The sequence below is a fragment of the Diceros bicornis genome, chromosome 5 (assembly GCF_020826845.1).
Source record: "Diceros bicornis minor isolate mBicDic1 chromosome 5, mDicBic1.mat.cur, whole genome shotgun sequence".
Classification (NCBI taxonomy): domain Eukaryota; kingdom Metazoa; phylum Chordata; class Mammalia; order Perissodactyla; family Rhinocerotidae; genus Diceros; species Diceros bicornis.
In genome coordinates, this window is record NC_080744.1 from 28,393,134 (window position 1) to 28,412,026 (window position 18,893).

At 41.1% G+C, this 18,893-nt stretch overlaps 1 pseudogene; it reads left to right on the forward strand.

The window, feature by feature from the left end:
- LOC131405522 (zinc transporter ZIP2-like) overlaps positions 1-18,893 on the forward strand; it is a 28,991-nt pseudogene that overhangs the window by 8,964 nt on the left and 1,134 nt on the right.

Sequence of the window (18,893 nt, forward strand, 5' to 3'; positions counted from 1 at the left end):
AAGAGGAGGAATAAAGCTAGAGAGTGGCTCCATAGAGGGAACATTGGGATCAGGAAAAGGAACAATCTTGATCATTTTGAAAAGATATGAACCCCCAGCAAGGAGCCAGAGAGGACTATGAGGGAGCGGAAGATGAATGTGATTTCTGAATGAGCTTGAAATGAGGAAGGATGCAATGAGAACCACAGAACAGGAGGGAGAGCTGTGTTAGCCAGTGTGTGGTGACTAGAAGCCAGATTCAGGAGTGAACCTTGATTCACTCACCCTTGAGAGATATGTTGCAACCGAAGAAAGTCAGAATCATGAGAGTTGAAAAATAAAAAGAGGAGGGAATATATGCAATATAGAAAAGAGATAAGAGGAAGGCTTGTTGGAATAGTCACAACACAATTTATCTGGAAGTGTTTTCAAGTCTCCTCAACTCCTGTGCCCCTTCCCCACCCCTTATTCTCCATGCCCACACATGTATTTTTTATATATTTAAACAGGAAAAAAAAAAAAAACCCAGAAAACAGAAGAATGGGACCTCCAACTGCCCTCCCACCTGAAGCCAGCTTTCCATTTTTGCACCAATAAACGGTTCTCTGAAGTAACACTTTGGAGCTCCCCCACCTTTCTTTTATTTACAGGTTGGGTTGGATGTTCTAAGATGATAGTTTGTGAAGCAAGGGAGGTGGGGAACAGCACCAAAGAGAAACCAGAGTTCAGGGACTATCCCTGAGCAGGATAGGAGGATGTTGGTCAGAGACTAAAACACCGGAACCAGATACACCCAGGAACAAAAACCTAACAGCTTCGGACTCACTCTTATGAAACAATTCGTGCTATCTAGCTCCTCCCTGGAGGGCAGTTTCCCATGTCTTGCCTCTCTCACCATAGGAAACAGTTCCTGGCTCCTGGCTCTGGTCTGTTGGAGCCCAAAGAACGGCTGCTGGAATTGGAGTGGGTTGGTTTGTGTGAGCGTGCCAACCAGCCAGGCGCCCTGACATCACCCCGACTGACCAGAGTGTGAAAGCCCTGGCCACTAGCAAAGCCAGGACACAAAAGGGGTGCGTACAGGGCTTATGCCCCCAAGCCCCAGTCTGTGGGGATGCTTAAAGATGCTAGTTGTAGATCATTTCCTTTTTATTTCATTTTTGCTCTGAGTTACTTTCTTTAGATTTGTTGAATGTCAAATACAGAATGCATTCTACTTTTACTATATATTTATCCAATTTGGGGAAAATTCTCCTGTTGGTGAGGAGAGAGGATGCAAACAACTTACATTGCTCTAGGTGCCATTTACCCTGACCACACTCCTAGCCTCTAATCAGAACTGATTCTCACTTTCCAGCTGGCCCTAAAGTCTCTCTAGAAAGGCGGTGTCTGCCCCTAGGGCATTTTCCTTGACTATTAGAGGAGTGCTCTCTGAAGCTCAGCATCCTTCTCTCCTGCTTCAGTCCCACAGTTTTCTGTGTACCTTCAGAAAATCACCCTTTAAAATCTCTTCATGAGTTCCAGAATTCTCAAGCTGCAACCACAAGTCTCTCATCATGTGTTCTTCTAGTTTATTCTCCTTCCCATTGAGCCCTCTCTTCCCATCGAACCTCTCTTGTTAACTATCTTTGGTTTCTGTCCCTAAAGTCGGCGAAATGTATTCCTTGAGAATGAGAGGAAGAGAGAAACAGGAGTCCTAAGCTTGAAGCAGAGAGAAAACATAGGGATAGGGAGTTTGTGGCTCAGCTTCTATGAAGTCACCCCACCTCTCCGCTGAGCCACTGAACTCTGTTCTTGAGAATGGGCAGGAGCCGCAGACCACGGTATCAGGCCCTCCCTATGTAGCTTATTCTAGAATCACAAAGAACAATGGGAGACTTAGGAAGGGAACGGGCTGGGGAAAGTTAGGAAGAACCATGCCAACCACAGGGGGGCACTGTGTCCCCATGGGCTAGACTGGAATGTCCAGGACCAAAAATGAGTTCAGTCAAAGACAGCAAACTCCCTCTCTCTTGCTCCTAACAGAGAGCATCTCTCCGTCTACCCAACTCTAGGGTTTCTTATGCAGAGACAAATATAGGAGAAAGACACACAGTCACCACCCATTTCACACACCACCTCCATGACGGGTACATACACACACACTCACATATGTACACGTAAATGTAATTTTCTCCCTCTTCTGAAGATTACCCTACTAACAGTGTTATCTGTGCAGGCAGATGCGCTGAGAAGACGTGCCTTCCCTTCCATAATGCAGAGCAGCAATATTGTCAGTGAAGGCTGATGCTGGTTGGAGGTTTTTGCCTTTTCCTTGTGTTTTGCCACAGCTTAAAAATATCAGGGCTTTTATTGATACTCTGTCTGTCCTCATACTAAGCTCGTATGTTCTTCCTGACACCATGCTTTGCCTCATAAGAAAGAATGGCAGGAGACCAAGGGAGAAGTAAGTGATGATTCATCATTTAGAAAAATATTCTTACATCAAGAAGAGGTTCCCTGGATGCTATGTGCTCCTAATCAGCCTTCTGAAAGACAACAAAAAGAAAATTCCAGTTATGTAGAGAGTGAAGCATTTTTCTTGAGGAGTGCTTGGGGAAAAGAAGTGGATTTATCCCATAAAAGTCAGTCAAGAATTCTCCAAGCAAATCCCAGGTTTCCGAACACTCCTCTATCAGTATCACCTACCTGGAGGAGGAATCAAAAATTCTAGGTGAGTGTGTGGTCTCCACTGCAGCAAGAAGAGGAGTCTTTTGGGGCAGGAAAAGGCCTCAGAATGCCTGATTTAAGGAGCTAATATTTTAATTAACATTTTAATTTTTTTCTTATGAGAGAAGTGACACATATTCAATACCGAAATGTTAGAAAACCAGAAAAACTCACACACAAAAACAAAACAAAACAAAACAAAACAAAACAACACAAAACAAAACAAAACCCATAGCTGTAATCTCACCAACCAAAGATAAATTCTCTTCATATTTATAAATTTCCAACTGGTATTTTTTTTCTGGTTATATTTAAAACTAAAATGTGTGATATTGCATCCAGGTACCTGAGTGTTACTGTAAATAGTCAATAAAACATGATTACCCTTCGACCTTGTTCCCAGTACAGACGCAGATGAAAAGAAGTTAATCTTGTTAATTTGCTGTTTTCTTGTTTAACCTGAGGGATGACTCAAGGGTTACAAGGATTTATGAGCTTGTTTTCCAGAAGAAAAAGAATGCCTTTAAGGAGGTTATGACCACCAGATAACCAGTCCCCAGCTTCCACTGATGCCCAGAAGTCTGGTTGCCCAAGGGCTCAGCTGGAGTGAAAGAAACATGGACTTCCTCTTTGTTTCTCCGAAATTCCGCCTCAGAAGCCCATTAGCTCTAAACAGAACACCTGCTTTCTTGTTTCCTTAAGATGGATTTGAAAGAACCTATGGTCCCACCTTTTTGTTTTGGCCAATTTGAATAAAACTTTCTTCATCTCCAAGCATCAGTGTCTCAGTGATTGGCTTATTGCACATCAGGCATGAGAACTTGAGATTAAGAGGTTTTTTATCAATATTATGCATCATCTTATGGTCTACTTTGTGGCTTAACAATGTAAAGGGAATGTTTTCCCCTTCCCATAAACTCTCCTAGAGTGTAATTTATAGTGACAACATAGATTTCCATCCTAGAGATGTGCCATCACTTATTTGTCCTTTCTCACATAGCTGAGTATTTCAGTTATTTTCCGTACTCAGGACAACAGCCTGAAAGCTGTTAACTGTGCTTGAAATTTTGTCCTTAGTGGTGGTGGCCTCTTCCCATGAGATGTTTCAAGTGCATCTGATTACCAGGGTGGGGACTTATTTTCATGGAAGTTCTTGTTCTTTGTTTCGGTTTAGAGTGTCGACAACATACCTCACTGCTGGCAAAACACAAATTCATGCTCTTCTAACTGAAGACCCTTATTGATCAATGCATGGGAGGATAGCTGGGCCAGCCTAAAGGCTGCTGCTACTTTACAGATGAAAAAATGACAGTGCAGGAGGAGCAAGAACAACCCCAGTCTCATGACGTGCTCGCTTGACTTCACCTACGTACAATTTCATTCTTCTAAAACTTTTCTCAAAGTGAGCATAGAAGAAAATGGATGTACTGTTCCAGACTTTTCCTTTACCTATTTTATACAAATCATCATTATTTCACTTTCTGCCAGATTTCAGAGCTGACAGCCCAGCTCGACTCAGTAAGTGGTGTCCTCCAGGGTAGAGATGTTGCTGCAGGCTCCGTGGGAAGGGAATACTCTTTGCATTCTTTTTCTCCCATTGGTGAGGCTCTGCGCTAAGCCACTCATATTCCATCAGCCAGGTTTCCTTTAGGCAATGACAGGGAGCCAGGGATGGACACTCAGTTCCCTCAAAGGTGCATCGGTGCGCGCCCGGGATCCGAACCCGGGCCGCCAGCAGCGGAGCACGCGCACTTAACCACTAAGCCACAGGGCCGGCCCCAGTGGGATTGTGTTCTTGAGTTTTCTTTCTGCTAGTTCATTATAAGAGTATAGAAATGCAACTGATTTTTGTAAGTTGATTTTGTACCCTGCAACTTTGCTGTAGTTGTTGATTATTTCTAATAGTTTTCTGATGGATTCTTTAGGGTTTTCTATATATAGAATCATGTCATCTGAAAACAGTGAGAGTTTCACTTCTTCCTTTCCAATTTGGATACCTTTTATTTCTTTTTCTTACCTAATTGTTCTGCCCAAAACCTCCAATAGTATGTTGAATAAGAGTGGTGAGAGTGGGCATGGTTGTTTTGTTCCTGTTCTCAGAGGGATGGCTTTCAGTTTTTCCCCATTGAGTATGATGTTGGCTGTAGGTTTGTCATATATGACCTTTATTATGTTGAGGTACTTTCCTTCTGTATCCATTTTATTGAGAGTTTTTTTTTTTATCATAACTGGATGCTGGATCCTATCAAATTCTTTCTCTGCATTTATTGAGATGTTCCTGTGATTTTTATTCCTCATTTTGTTAATGTGGTGTATCACATTGATTGATTTGTGGATGTTAAACCACCCTTGCATCCCACCTGATCATGGTGTATGGTCCTTTTAATATATTGCTGTATTCGGTTTGCCAAAATTTTTTTGAGGATTTTTGCATCTATGTTCATCAGCAATATTGGCCTGTAATTTTCCTTCTTTCTGTTGTGCTTATCTGGTTTTGGGATCAGGGTGATGTTGGCCTCATAGAATGAGTTAGGAAGCATTCCATATTCTTCTATTTTTTGTAATAGTTTGAGAAGGAGAGATATTAAATCTTCTTTGATTGTTTGGTAGAATTCTCCAGAGAAGCCATCTGGTCCTGGACTTTTGTTTTTTGGGAGGTTTTTGATTACTGTTTCAATCTCTTTATATGTGATTGGTCTTCAGATTCTCTATTTCTTCTTGATTCAGTTTTGGGAGGTTGTATGAATCTAAGAATTTATCCATTAGTTCTAGGTTATCCAATTTGGTGGCATATAATTTTTCATAGTATTCCTTATAATCCTTTGTATTTCTGTGGTATCTGTTGTCATTTCTGCTCTTTCATTTCTAATTTTGTTTATTTGAGCCTTCTCTCTTCCTTTCATAGTGAGTCTGGCTAAGAGTTTGTCAATTTTGTTTATTTTCTCAAAGAACCAGCTTTTAGCTTCATTGATCCTTTCTACTGTTTTTTTTTGGTCTCTACTTCATTTATTTCTGCTCTAATTTTTATTATTTCCCTCCTTCTGCTGACTTTGGGCTTTGTTTGTTCTTATTTTTCTAGTTCTGTTAGGTATAGTTTAAGATTACTTATTTGAGATTTATCATGTTTGTTGAGGTGGGCCTGTATTGCTATGAATTTCCCTCTTAGAACCGCTTTTGCTGCATCCCATAAGAGTTGGTATGATGTATTTTCATTTTAATTTTTCTCCAGATATTTTTTGATTTCTCTTTTGATTTCTTCATGATCCAATGGTTGTTCAGTAGCATGTTGTTTAGTCTCCACATATTTGTGACTTTCCTGGCTTTTTTCTTGTAGTTGATTTCTAGTTTCATAGCATTATGGTCGGAAAAATGCTTGGTATGATTTCAATCTTCTTACATTTAATGAGGCTTGCCTTGTTTCCCAACATATGATCTATCTTTGAGAATGTTCCATGTGCACTTGAGGAGAATGTGTATTCTGCTGTTTTGGGATGGAATGTTCTATATATATCTATTGAGTCCATCTGGTCTAGGTTTTTGTTGAATTCCACTATTTCCTTGTTGACTTTCTATCTGGATGATCTATCCATTGATGTGAGTGGGGTCCCCTACTATTATTGTGGTACTGTTCATTTCTCCCTTTAGGTCAGTTACTAGTTACTTTATGTACTTTGGTGCTCCTGTGTTATGTTCATATATATTCAGAAGTGTTATGTCCTCTTGGTGGAATGTCCCTTTTATCATTATATTCTGCCCTTCTTTGTCTCTCAATGTCTTTTTTATCTTGAAGTCTGTTTTGTCTGATATAAGTATGGCAACACTTGCTTTTTTTTGCTTGCCATTTTCTTGGAGTATCACCTTCCATCCCTTCACTCTGATCCTGTGTTTGTCTATAGAGCTGAGATGTGTTTCCTGGAGGCAGCATATTGTTGAGTCTTGTTTTTTAATCCATCTGGTCACTCTGCATCTTTTGATTGGAGAGTTCAATCCATTTCCATTTAGAAAGATTATTGATATATGAGGGCTTAATATTGCCATTTTATTTCTTGTTTTCTGGTTGTTCTGTATTCTCCTTGTTTCTCTTCCTGTGTATTTCTTTTTTTTTTTTTAATTTTTTTGTTTATTGCAGTAACATTGGTTTATAACATTGTATAAATTTCAGGTGTACATCATTATACTTCTATTTCTGCCTAGATTACATCATGTTCACCACCCAAATACTAATTACAACCCATCACCACACACATGCCGAATTATCCCATTCGCCCTCCTCCCTCCTCCCTTTCTCTCTTGTAACCACCAATCCAATCTCTGTCTCTATGTGTTTGTTTATTGTTGTTATTATCTACTACTTAATGAAGGAAATCATACGGTATTTGACCTTCTCCCTCTGACTTATTTCACTTTGCATAATACCCTCAGTGTCCATCCATGTTGTCACAAATGGCTGGATTTCATTGTTTCTTATGGCTGAGCAGTATTTCATTGTGTATATATACCACATCTTCTTTATCCATTCGTCCCTTGATGGGCACTTAGGTTGCTTCCAAGTCTTGGCTATTGTGAATAATGCTGCAATGAACAGAGGGGTGCATGTATCTTTACGCATTGGTGTTCTCAAGATCTTTGGATAAATACCCAGCAGTGGAATAGCTGGATCATATGGTAATTCTATCCTTGATTTTTTGAGGAATCTGCATACTGTTTTCCATAGTGGCTGCATCAGTTTTCACTCCCATCAGCAGTGTATGAGAGTTCCCTTCTCTCCACATCCTCTCCAACACATGTTGTTTCCTGTCTTGTTAATTATAGCCATTCTGACAGGCGTGAGGTGATATCTCATTGTAGTTTTGATTTGCATTTCCCTGATAGTTAATGATTTTGAACATCTTTTCATGTGTCTGTTGGCCATCTGTATATCTTCTTTGGAGAAATGTCTGTTCAGGTCTTTTGCCCATTTTTTAATTGGGTTGGTAGTTTTTTGTTGTTGAGATGCATGAGTTCTCTATATATTTTGGAGATTAAGCCTTTATCAGATGTATGGTTTGCAAATATCTTCTCCCAATTGTTAGGTTGTCTTTTCGTTTTGTTGATGGTTTCCTTTGCTGTGCAGAGCTTTTTAGTTTGATGTAGTCTCATTTGTTTATTTTTTCTATTGTTTCTCTTGCCCAGTCAGACATGGTGCTTGAAAATATGTTGCTAAGACTGATGCCGAAGAGCGTACTGCCTATGTTTTCTTCTAGAATTTTCATAGTTTCAGGTCTTACATTCAAGTCTATAATCCATTTTGAGTTAACTTTTGTGTATGGTGTGAGGTAAGGGTCTACTTTCATTTTTTTGCAAGTGGCTATCCAGTTTTCCCAACACCATTTGTTGAAGAGACTTTCTTTTCTCCATTGTATGTTCTTGGCTCCTTTGTCAAAGATTAGCTGTCCATAGATGTGTGGGTTTATTTCTGGGCTTTCGATTCTATTCTATTGTTCTGTGTGTCTGTTTTTGTGCCAGTACCATGCTGTTTTGGTTACTATAGCTTTGTAGTATATTTTGAAATCAGGGAATGTGATACCTCCAGCTTTGTTCTTTTTTCTCAGGATTCCTTTAGCTATTTGGGGTCTTTTGTTGTTCCATATACATTTTAGGATTCTTTGTTCTATTTCTGTGAAAAATGTTGTTGGAACTTTGATAGAGATTGCATTGAATCTATAGATTTCTTTAGGGAGTATGGACATCTTAACTGTGTTATTCTTCCAATCCAAAAGCACAGAATATCTTTCCATTTCTTTGTGTCTTCTTCAATTTCTTTCAGCAATGTTTTATAGTTTTCCGTGTACAGCTCTTTCACCTCTTTGGTTAAGTTTATTCCTAGGTATTTTATTCTTCTTGTTGCAATTGTAAATGGGATTGTATTCTTAATTTCTCTTTCTGCTACTTCGTTGTTAGTGTATAGAAATGCAACTGATTTTTGTATGTTGATTTTGTATCCTGCAACTTTACCGTATTCGTTTATTACTTCTAAAAGTTTTCTGGTCGATTCTTTAGGGTTTTCTATATATAAAATCATGTCATCTGCAGATAGTGACAGTTTCACTTCTTCCTTTCCAATTTGGATCCTTTTTACTTCTTTCTCTTGCCTGATTGCTCTGGCTAGGACTTCGAGTACTATGTTGAATAGGAGTGGTGACAGTGGGCATCCTTGTCTGGTTCCTGTTCTTAGAGGGATAGGTTTCAGTTTTTCACCATTGAGGATGATATTAGCTGTGGGTTTGTCATATATGGCCTTTATTATGTTGATGTACTTTCCTTCTATACCCATTTTATTCAGAGTTTTTATCATAAATGGATGCTGTATCTTGTCAAATGCTTTCTCTGCATCTATTGAGATGATCATGTGATTTTTATTCTTCCTTTTATTAATGTGGTGTATTATGTTGATTGATTTGGGAATGTTGAACCATCCCTGCATACCTGGAATAAACCCCACTTGATCATGGTGTATAATCTTTTTAACGTATTGTTGTATGCCATTGGCTAGTATTTTGTTGAGGATTTTTGCATCGATGTTCATCAGTGATATTGGCCTGTAATTTTCTTTTTTTGTGTTGTCCTTGTCTGGTTTTGGTATCAGGGTAATGTCGGCTTCATAGAATGAGTTAGGGAGCTTCCCTCCCTCGTCAATTTTTTGGAAGATTTTGAGAAGGATAGGTATTAAGTCTCCTATGAATGTTTGGTAGAATTCACCAGAGAAGCCATCTGGCCCTGGCCTTTTATTTTGGGGGAGGTTTGTGCTTACCGTTTCGATCTCCTTACTGGTAATTGATCTATTCAAATTCTCTACTTCTTCTTGATCTAGTTTTGGAAGGTTGTATGATTCTAAGAATTTATCCATTTCTTCCGGATTGTCGAATTGATTGGCATATAGCTTTTCATAGTATTCTGTTATAATCTTTTGTATTTCTGAGGTGTCTGTTCTAATTTCTCCTCTTTCATTTCTGATTTTACTTATTTGTGCCTTCTGTCTTTTTTTCTTGGTGAGTCTAGCTAAAGGTTTGTCAATTTTGTTTATCTTTTCAAAGAACCAGCTCTTGGTTTTATTAATTTTTTCTATTGTTGTTTTGGTGTCTATTTCATTTATTTCTGCTCTGATTTTTATTATTTCCCTTCTTCTACTGATTTTGGTCTCTGTTTGTTCTTCTTTTTCCAGTTTCTTTAGGTGCATGGTTAGATTGTTTATTTGAGATTTTTCTTGTTTGTTGAGATAGGCCTGTATTGCTATAAACTTCCCTCTTAGAACTGCTTTTGCTGTATCCTATAAATTCTGGCCTGTCGTATTTTCATTTTCATTTGTCTCCAGGTATTTTTTGATTTCTTCGTTGACCCAGTCGTTGTTCAGTAGCATTTTGTTTAATCTCCACGTATTTGTGGCTTTTCTGTTTTTCTTCCTACAGTAGATTTAGTTTAATACTGTTGTGGTCAGAAAAGATGCTTGGTATTATTTCAATCCTCTTAAATTCACGGAGACTTGTTTTGTGGCCTAATATGTGATCAATCCTGGAGAATGTTCCATGTACATTTGAAAAGAACGTGTATTCTTCGGTTTTTGCATGGAATGCTCTGTATATATGTACTAGGTCCATCTGTTCTAGTGTGTCATTTAAGGCCAATGTTTCCTTATTCATCTTCTGTTTGAATGATCTATCCGTTGGTGTAAGTGGAGTGTTAAAGTCCCCTACTATTATTTTGTTACTGTCTATTTCTCTTTTTATGTGTGTTAATAATTGCTTTATATATTTAGGTGCACCTACATTGGGTGTGTAGATATTTACAAGTGTTATATCCTCTTGTTGGATTGTTCCCTTGATCATTATGTAATGTCCTTCTTTGTCTCTTTTTACAGTTTTTGTTTTAAAGTCTATTTTGTCTGATATGAGTACTGCAACCCCAGCTTTCTTTTCATTGCCGTTTGCGTGGAGTATCTTTTTCCATCCCTTCACTTTCAGTTTGTGAGTGTCTTTAGGTCTGAAGTGTGTCTCTTGTATGCAGCATATATATGGGTCTTGTTGTTTTATCCAATCAGCCACCTTATGTCTTTCAATTGGAGCATTTAGTCCATTGACATTTAAAGTAGCTATTGATAAGTATGTACTTACTGCCATTTTTTAACTTTTTTTCCCCTCAGTGTTTTAGTAGTCCTTCTCTGTTCCTTTCTTCTTCTATACAGAATTGATGGTCTCTTTAGTTTGACCTCTGTCTGAAAGCTCTACTCTTTAACTCCCCTCCTCCCTCCTTTTATGTTTTTGATATCATATCTAACCTCTTTTTTGTGCATTTGTATCCATTACCCTCTTATCATGTAAATAGATAATTTTTCCTATTTGTGGTCTTCTCTTTTCCCCTTAAGTCAGTCCTTTTAATATTTCTGGTAGCACTGGTTTCTTGGTGACAAACTCCTTTAATTTTTGCTTGTCTGGGAAATTTTGATCTCTCCTTCCATTTTGAATGATAACCTTGCTGGGTAGAGTATTCTTGGCTGTAAGTTTTTTCCTTTTAGCACTTTAAATATATCGTGCCACTCTCTTCAAGCCTGTAAGGTTTCTGCTGAGAAGTCAGCTGATAGCTTTATGGGGTTTCCTTTGTATGTAACTTGACTTTCTCTTGCGGCTTTTAGGATTCTCTGTTTATCTTTAATTCTGGACATTTTGATTATGATGTGTCTTGGTGTGGGCCTCTTTGGGTTTATCTTGTTTGGGGCTCTCTGTGCTTCCTGTACCTGGATGTCTGTTTCCTTCCTTAGGTTAGGGAAGTTTTCATCTATTATTTCTTGAAATAGATTCTCTGCCCCTTTGTCTCACTCTTCTCCTTCCGGGACACCTATAACACAGATGTTAGTGTGCTTGATGTTGTCCCAGAGGTCCCTTAGACTGTCCTCACTCTTTTCAATTCTTTTCTCTTTTACCTGTTCAGCTTGGGTAATTTCTTCTAGTCTTTCTTCCAGCTCGCAGATCCGTTCTTCTGTATCCTCTACTCTGCTTTTGAGTCCCTCTAGTGAATTTTTCATTTCCAGTATTGTATTCTTCATTTCTCATTGGTTCTTTTTTATATCTTCCATTTCTTTGTTGACATTCTCACTGAGTTCATCTATTCTTCTCCCCAGATCAGTGAGCATCCTTGACACTCTTTGTTTGAACTCTCTGTCGGGTAGGTTGCTCATTTCTGTTTCACTTAGTTCCTTTCCTGGGGTTTTGTCCTGTTCTCTCACTTGGAATGCATTCTTTTGCCTCCTCATTATGCCTCTTTCCTTGTGCTTCTGTCTACATATTAGGTAGGTCAGCTACGTCTCCTGCTCTTGGATAGGTGACCTTATGTTTAATGACGCCTTAGGAGGCCAGTTGTGCGCTTCCCTCAGTTCTCAGTGTTCCAGGGGTGACCCCTATGTGGGCTACGTGTGTCCTTCTGTTGTGGCCTGTTTGCTCTCCCTGTAGGCGCCCAGGGAGGCCGAGTTATGCTCCTGGCCAGCTGTTGTAATGCTCAGCTGCTTATAGTTGTTGTGGGCCCTTCAGTCTCTTTATCAGGTGTGGGGAGCCCCAGCACAGTTGGCTGCAAGTTCTAATACCACATTTGTGTTGCAGTATTTCTTTTAAGTGAGTAGGCCCCCAGCGTGGCAGCTTGTTAGGCTCAGGACCTTACAATTGCTATAAGCATCCAGACTTTAGGTCTCTTGTCAGCTCTCTGAGGATTGCAGCTGGGTGGGACTGGCCTCAGGCACGGGAGCACCCAATTGTTTCAGGCTTTGGAAGGTGGGGCAAACCCCCTATGTGGGTCTTTGAGAAGCACAAGTCTTCTGCAGCTGACAAGCCCTGCCGCCCACTGGTCCACACACGCAATCAACACAGTCCTGCCCCATGTGCGCTCTCTGACCCCCCAAGGCGGACTCAGTCTCTCCATAGCTGGAGCCCCACACACTCGACCACCCCTCCACACTCTCCACCCGCTTCTTGTGCATGTCCTGCCCCAATGAAGTGGGCTAAGTTGCCAGGCTGCAGAGAATCCAGTCACTAATCCATGCAGGCCCACAAGTTGCCTGAGGGCTTGTTGTTGGGTGGGGCCAGTCTCTCTAGGGTGGGCTGCCTGCCCTGGCTGAGCTGAATTAAATCAGTGCTCTAGTGGATGGGGCAGACCCTGGGCTAGCACGCCCCAGGGAGAACTCCAATGGCGTCTGTGTCAGCACACCCGAATCAGGCCACAACAATGGCTGCTGCCAATGTCCCAGTCCCTGGAGAGGTCTCACCTCTCACCGAGATGCACTCAGGGCCTATTAAGTGAGTCTCTTTTCACCAAAGCACTGTGCACCTTTCTCTTTGGTGATTTTAGGTTGCTTTCTCAGATGGGTGAGTTTGCGCATGGGCCCTTTAAGAGCCGTTTTTAATTTCTTTGTGAACCAGCTTTTCTGGGGGTATTCCCCAATGTTTTAGCAGCAGGCAAAGTCAGATATTATGCCACTTGTCTCGATTGTGCTGGGTCCACAAAATGCCCACAGTGCGGGCACTCCCCGGGTCGGGGCCCCGCTCCTCCAGGGAGGGCTGCATACCTTTGGGCTGCTCCTGGGTGGCTATGAGGCGCTGCGGCTTGTGAAGGCAGCATTTTTCCTCTCCAGAAGAGAGTTTCTGCCTCTTCTACCTCAATTAGGATTGTCCTTTGTTGCAGGAGTTCCTCTTATCCAGCTTTCACTTCTCTCTCAGGGGTAATTTTTCCACGAGTAGTTGTAAATTGGCTGTGTCCGCGGGAGGAGGTGAGTTCAGAGTCTGCCTATGCCACCATCTTGACTTCATCCCTCTCTTCCTGTGTATTTCTAACTGCCATTTCAGTTTGGTGATTTTCTATGATGGTTTTCTCAGTTTTTTCTTTCTTTATCATTTGTGTCTCTGTTCTGATTTTTTGTTTAGTGGTTACCATGATGTTTGTATAAAAGATATCATAGATGAGCTAGTGCATTTTCTGATACCTTCTTATCTCCATTAGCCTAAGCCGGGCCATCTCTTTCCTCTTCTCTGTCTAAGTTATTGTTGTCACAAATTATGCCATTTTGTGTTGTGAGTTTGTGATTAAAATGAAGTCTTTATAGTTATTTTTGATACTTTCCTTCCCTATGTCTTTAATTTTATAATTAATGTTTGCTAACCTATTCTGATATAGAGCTGCAATTTGCTGATTTTTTTCTGTCTATTTATGTCCTTGCCCAAGGCTTTGTAAACTTTTTCGTTTTTGTTTCAGGAGTGAGGCATTCTTGATTGTTTCTTGTGGGAGGGGACTTGTGGTGATGAACTGCTTCAGCTTTTGTTGATCTGAGAAAATTTATTTCTCCATTGTATCTGAAGGATAGTTTTGCTGGCTAGAGTAATCTTGGCTGAAAGTTTTTGTCTTTCAGTATTTTGAATATATCATTCCACTCTTTCCTGCCTGTAATGTTTGTGCCTAGAAGTCTGCTGAAAGCCTGATGGGCATTCCTTTGTAGATTATTCTCTTCTGCCTTTTTGCCCTTAATGTTTTTGGTTTGTCATTGACTTTTGCCAGTTTTACTAATATGAGTCTTGGAGAAGGTCTTTTTGCATTGATGTAATTAGGAGTTTTATTGACTTCATTTACTTTGATTCCAGTTCCTTTCCCAGGTTTGGGATGTTCTCAGCTATTATTTCTCTGAACAAGCTCTCTGCTCCTTTCTCCCTCTGGAATACCTATAATCCTTATGTTGCATTTGCTAATTGAGTCAGATAGTTCGCGGAGAATCTCTTCATTTTTTTTTATTCTTAGTTCTCTCTCCTCCTCCGCCCGAAACATTTCTATATTTCCATCCTCTAAATTACTAATTCTGTCCTCCATAATGTCAGCTCTGTTTGTTAATGCTTATAGGTTGTTTTTTAAAATCTCATTCATTGTTTCCTCATCTACAGCATTTCTGTTTGTTTTTTTTTTAGAGTTTCAATCCCTTTTGTGAAGAAATCCTTCTGCTCATTAATTTTATTCCTGAGTTCATTGAACTGTCTTTCTGAGTTTTCTTGTAACTCCTTGAGTTTCTTTATGATAACTATTTTGAATTCTCTGTCATTTAGATTGTAAATTTCTATGACTTCAGGATTGGTTTCTGTCTTGTCGTTTTCCTTCTGATCTGTAGTGTTAATGTATTTCTTCATGGTGTTTGATGAAATGGACCTTTGCCAGTGCACAGTGGTAGTATCTGGTCAGAGATTCCACCTACCACCACTGTGGAGGGCAGGAGCTGTGTTTTCTGAACCTGCCGCAACTGCTGGAAGTTGTGCCCATCCACTGGAAGTTGTGCCGATAGGGCTTGTCTGCCTTTGCCTGGTGGTCACCACTGCTTGGTGGGTCCCACACACAGGCGTGGATGCTCTGGTGCTGATCCAGTGCCCTGGCCGACTAGCCGAGCTGGTGCACCAGGTGGGAAGGGAAGAAAAGGGCACTTTCTTTCAAGTGTGCAAGCCAGCTCTGCACTCACTGGTGACCCGCCTGGGCTGCTGGGCTTGGTGTGGGCACCCAGGTGGTTGCTAAGCCACCTCAGTGTGGAGCATTTCTGTGGGCTGGGATGCGACTCTGAAAGTGAAATCCTTCCTGCAGAGGCCTGCCTGTTCCCCCATCTCCTCTTAGACTCCCGTGCTGGCCGCTGTGTGAGGTCCTGAGCCCTACATCGCTGCCGCTAGGGAGGGGGAGGATATCTGCTCACATCCTTCTATGGCTTCCTGGGGATCCAGGCCCCCCAACTTCAGATGTATGGCTGTGTGGATCTCTCAGATGTCCTATTGTGCTGTGTGGGTGTCATCTGTTGGTTAATTAATGTCCTTTCAGTTGTACCTTAAGGGGGAGAGACAGAGGGAAGAGCTCACTCTGCCATGATGCTCTACACTTGTTATTTTTTAGAGAAATTTTTAAAATAGAAAATGTGTTTATAACTGAAAAATGAGTAGCATAAACATGTTGTTTATTTTCCAGAAAAAGTCTGTGGAAGAACTGATGAGGATCTAGGCTCAGGCTCTTGGCTGCAGTAACCCTCAACCCCTGGTAAGAGTTTTAGCATAAAAGCCTGGGCAGCCATACCCTCCCTGAACTTTGAGCACTGAGTACCAACTCCGTGCACTTCTAATGGGGAGACATGAATTGGGATTTCTGTAGACCATTACCCCCAGTCTTTGAGTGGACTGCAACTTCTTTGTGCAAAAAGAGGAAGAAAATCTTGCAGGTGGAGGTCACTGATGAATTAGCTGGGCATCAGCGGTGGTCTGGCACCGAGACACTGATTGCTCCTGTTAGGTTGGTGTGTGTCTGTCCCTTGTGTCCTACCCTATGCATTTGCTAGCTCCCTGCTTAGCTAATTGACAGAAATAAATGTAAATGTTGCATTAATAAAGTGTGTGTGTATGTGTCATAACTATTTTCTCTTAGTATTGCTTACACTTTGGAATGCTGAACCTAAGGGATTTGTATTTAACCTTAAGTTATTACTCAAAATAAAACACACATGCTTTCTTCTTGTAGTTCTTGGCCAAAATGGCCTGCTGAAATCTTGAAAGCCATAAGAGAGATGGATGGCACCCTATTCTTACTCAACTTGGTCAATCTAGTGAGTCTTTGTCATTCTCAGAGAATTCTCCTGGCCTCTTCCTCCGCTCTTGGACAACCATCACCCTGAGACCAGGTTCAGGTTTAATTGCATTCCGGCAACACAGAAGTCCAACAAGTAGAAATGCACAACGCCTACTTGTTGAGTATCTAACGTGGTCCCTTAATTTATTAACAGGACCTACTAACCTGAAAGAGCACAAAATCTCTATTTTGGAATATATTAATATTTTTATAACTCCCCATTTCTACACTGGAAAAAGTACAGTTTACAAAGCTCAGTCAAATGCCAGGAACCTAAATATCTAAACATTAGAACGAGTTTCTAACTCAGTTGATAATGACACTGTCTTTAATTACGGGGGAAAAAAAGGATAATGCATCTCACTTGATTCCCAGAGAATCAACCTAAAATATACTGAGAGGCCAAAAATGGACATAAAACACAAGACACAGAATCAACAATCCAAGATAGAAGAAATATTCTTTGGCAAGAGGTGGGGAGCTGGTGTTACAAATAGATAGGTAGAGTCCCACCATAAGCAGAAGCACACAAAAACATTGCCTTTTGAAAAATGTCTAAGACATAACAAAAGAGAAGGCATTCTGAAAGTTCCTAAGTAGGAAGAGCAGGCCACCAGGAGTGGAATACAGACAACAGTAGTCCAGGGCATTCCACTAAAAAACTAAAAACTACCCTCTGGACACCAGGAAACAAAGGATACTTTATCTACTTAACTTTTTATTCTTCTGTGAGGACAACAGAGAGACATTCTTAGGTTACTAATATTTATTTAACTGACATCTCTGAGTGCCTTTGATGTGACAAGCACTGTGTGAAGTGCTATGTGTATTGTGGTGAACACAACAAAGTGCCTGCATTTCCAAAATTTTGCCCCACATGTCTTGCTTGTGACAACAATTATAGAGCACAGGCCAAATATTGCACTGTAAATCTGTGAAGGAAGGCATGAATGAAGATGCTGCCTATTTATCACAAGTGATAACCAGGGATATCAGTATCTACAGGTCTTAGAAACGAGGATTGGATATTTCCCCAACTAACTCTGAGGGCTATATTTTAACCTGTAGAAGAAAATCTTTCTATTGTAGCAGTTAGTTATGCCCAGTGAGAGCCCACTTTCATCACCATCATAACCAGAGATATTACAGGAGAAAGAATGACCTTGCCTTTGTCACTAAGACTATGGCTTGGGACCTCCTGTGTGGCCTGAATTAGTGGATCAGATGAGGGTAATCATTTATCAAATCTGGGAAAGATAAAAGGTATACATCATAAGAAAAATAGGTAGTGCAGGTCATTACCAGATGGTTCTGCTGGCTTGATAAGTAAAATCAAAGTCACAGAGGGTATAACCAAGGAGTTTCTAGTTTCAAAGTTCAGAAAGTTGTGAACCAGGGTAGTGGCCTCCAGGCAGGGGGCGGGTGGGAATTTGGAGGAGGGCCCCAGTCAGCTATGCAAGACTGTGCAAGCAGAGGCAACACAGAACAGAAGGAAGATCCCAAAGGCCTCCTGAAATTCAGGAGACTTGACACTCTAGATTTGACCACCTAAGACACCACTCCTCTAAAGATTACGACGCCCTTTGTCATTCTGAGGTCTCTGCTTGTCCTGTACCCTAAGGAAGAGGCCACTTCTAGGAGTAAAAATTGGCTGCCTGTTTGCCCTGCTGGCTCTCACTCTGGTCTGTGGCCTTATTCCCATCTGCTTCAAGTGGTTCCAGATAGATGAAGCCACTGGTGTAGCCCTACCACATCTTTGTTCCCATAACCTAAGTCTGACTTTAACCCTATCACCCTATCCTGATACCTTGCTTTGATTCTCTCACCATCCCCAAGCTTGGGATATTGGTTGCTGCCTGTTGCTCTTTAGTCACCTTTGTCTAGCTCCTCATTGAAAACTGGGTTGTAACTCCCGCTTTTTGTTAGGTCATCACTGCCGGGTCCTTCGTCTCCTGAGCTGCACTTCTGCTGGTGTTTTCTTGGGAGCAGGGTTCATGCACATGACTGCTGAAGCCCTGGAGGGAATTGAATCAGAGATCCAGCAGTTTGTGATGCAGGTGAGCTGCAGAGATGCTGAGCTACAGGGCTGTGAGTCCAGAACGATGAACAGAACCAAGGGAAGAAAGGGGGAAAAGTGATGGAGCGGGGGACACGGGTGGAGCGACAGGGAAGATGACAGCTCTTGGGATGTGTGGAATGATGAAAACAGGTCAGATTGGGCTTCAAGGAAAGCGGTGCCACGGAAGAGACAGGACAGGAAGCTGAGCTGCTCCATCCCCATCTAATTTTTGCTTTTTTCTCCCTAGAACAGGACAGAAAGTAAGAGAAATTCTTCTGATGATGCTGATTCAGCTCAGGTAAGTGTCTCCCACCAGCCCCAACCTCGAGGGTGAGGAGAACCAGAGACTCCTTCCATACCCAGACCATTTTGAGGGGAGTATGCGGGGAATACCAAGAATCCCTTCTGCTCCTCGGCTCAGATGTTGTAGGGGAAGGGAGAAGCCAACCCAATCCTTTTGGGTTTAGGGAATCCCAGAAAAAGCTCTTGCTCTACTCCT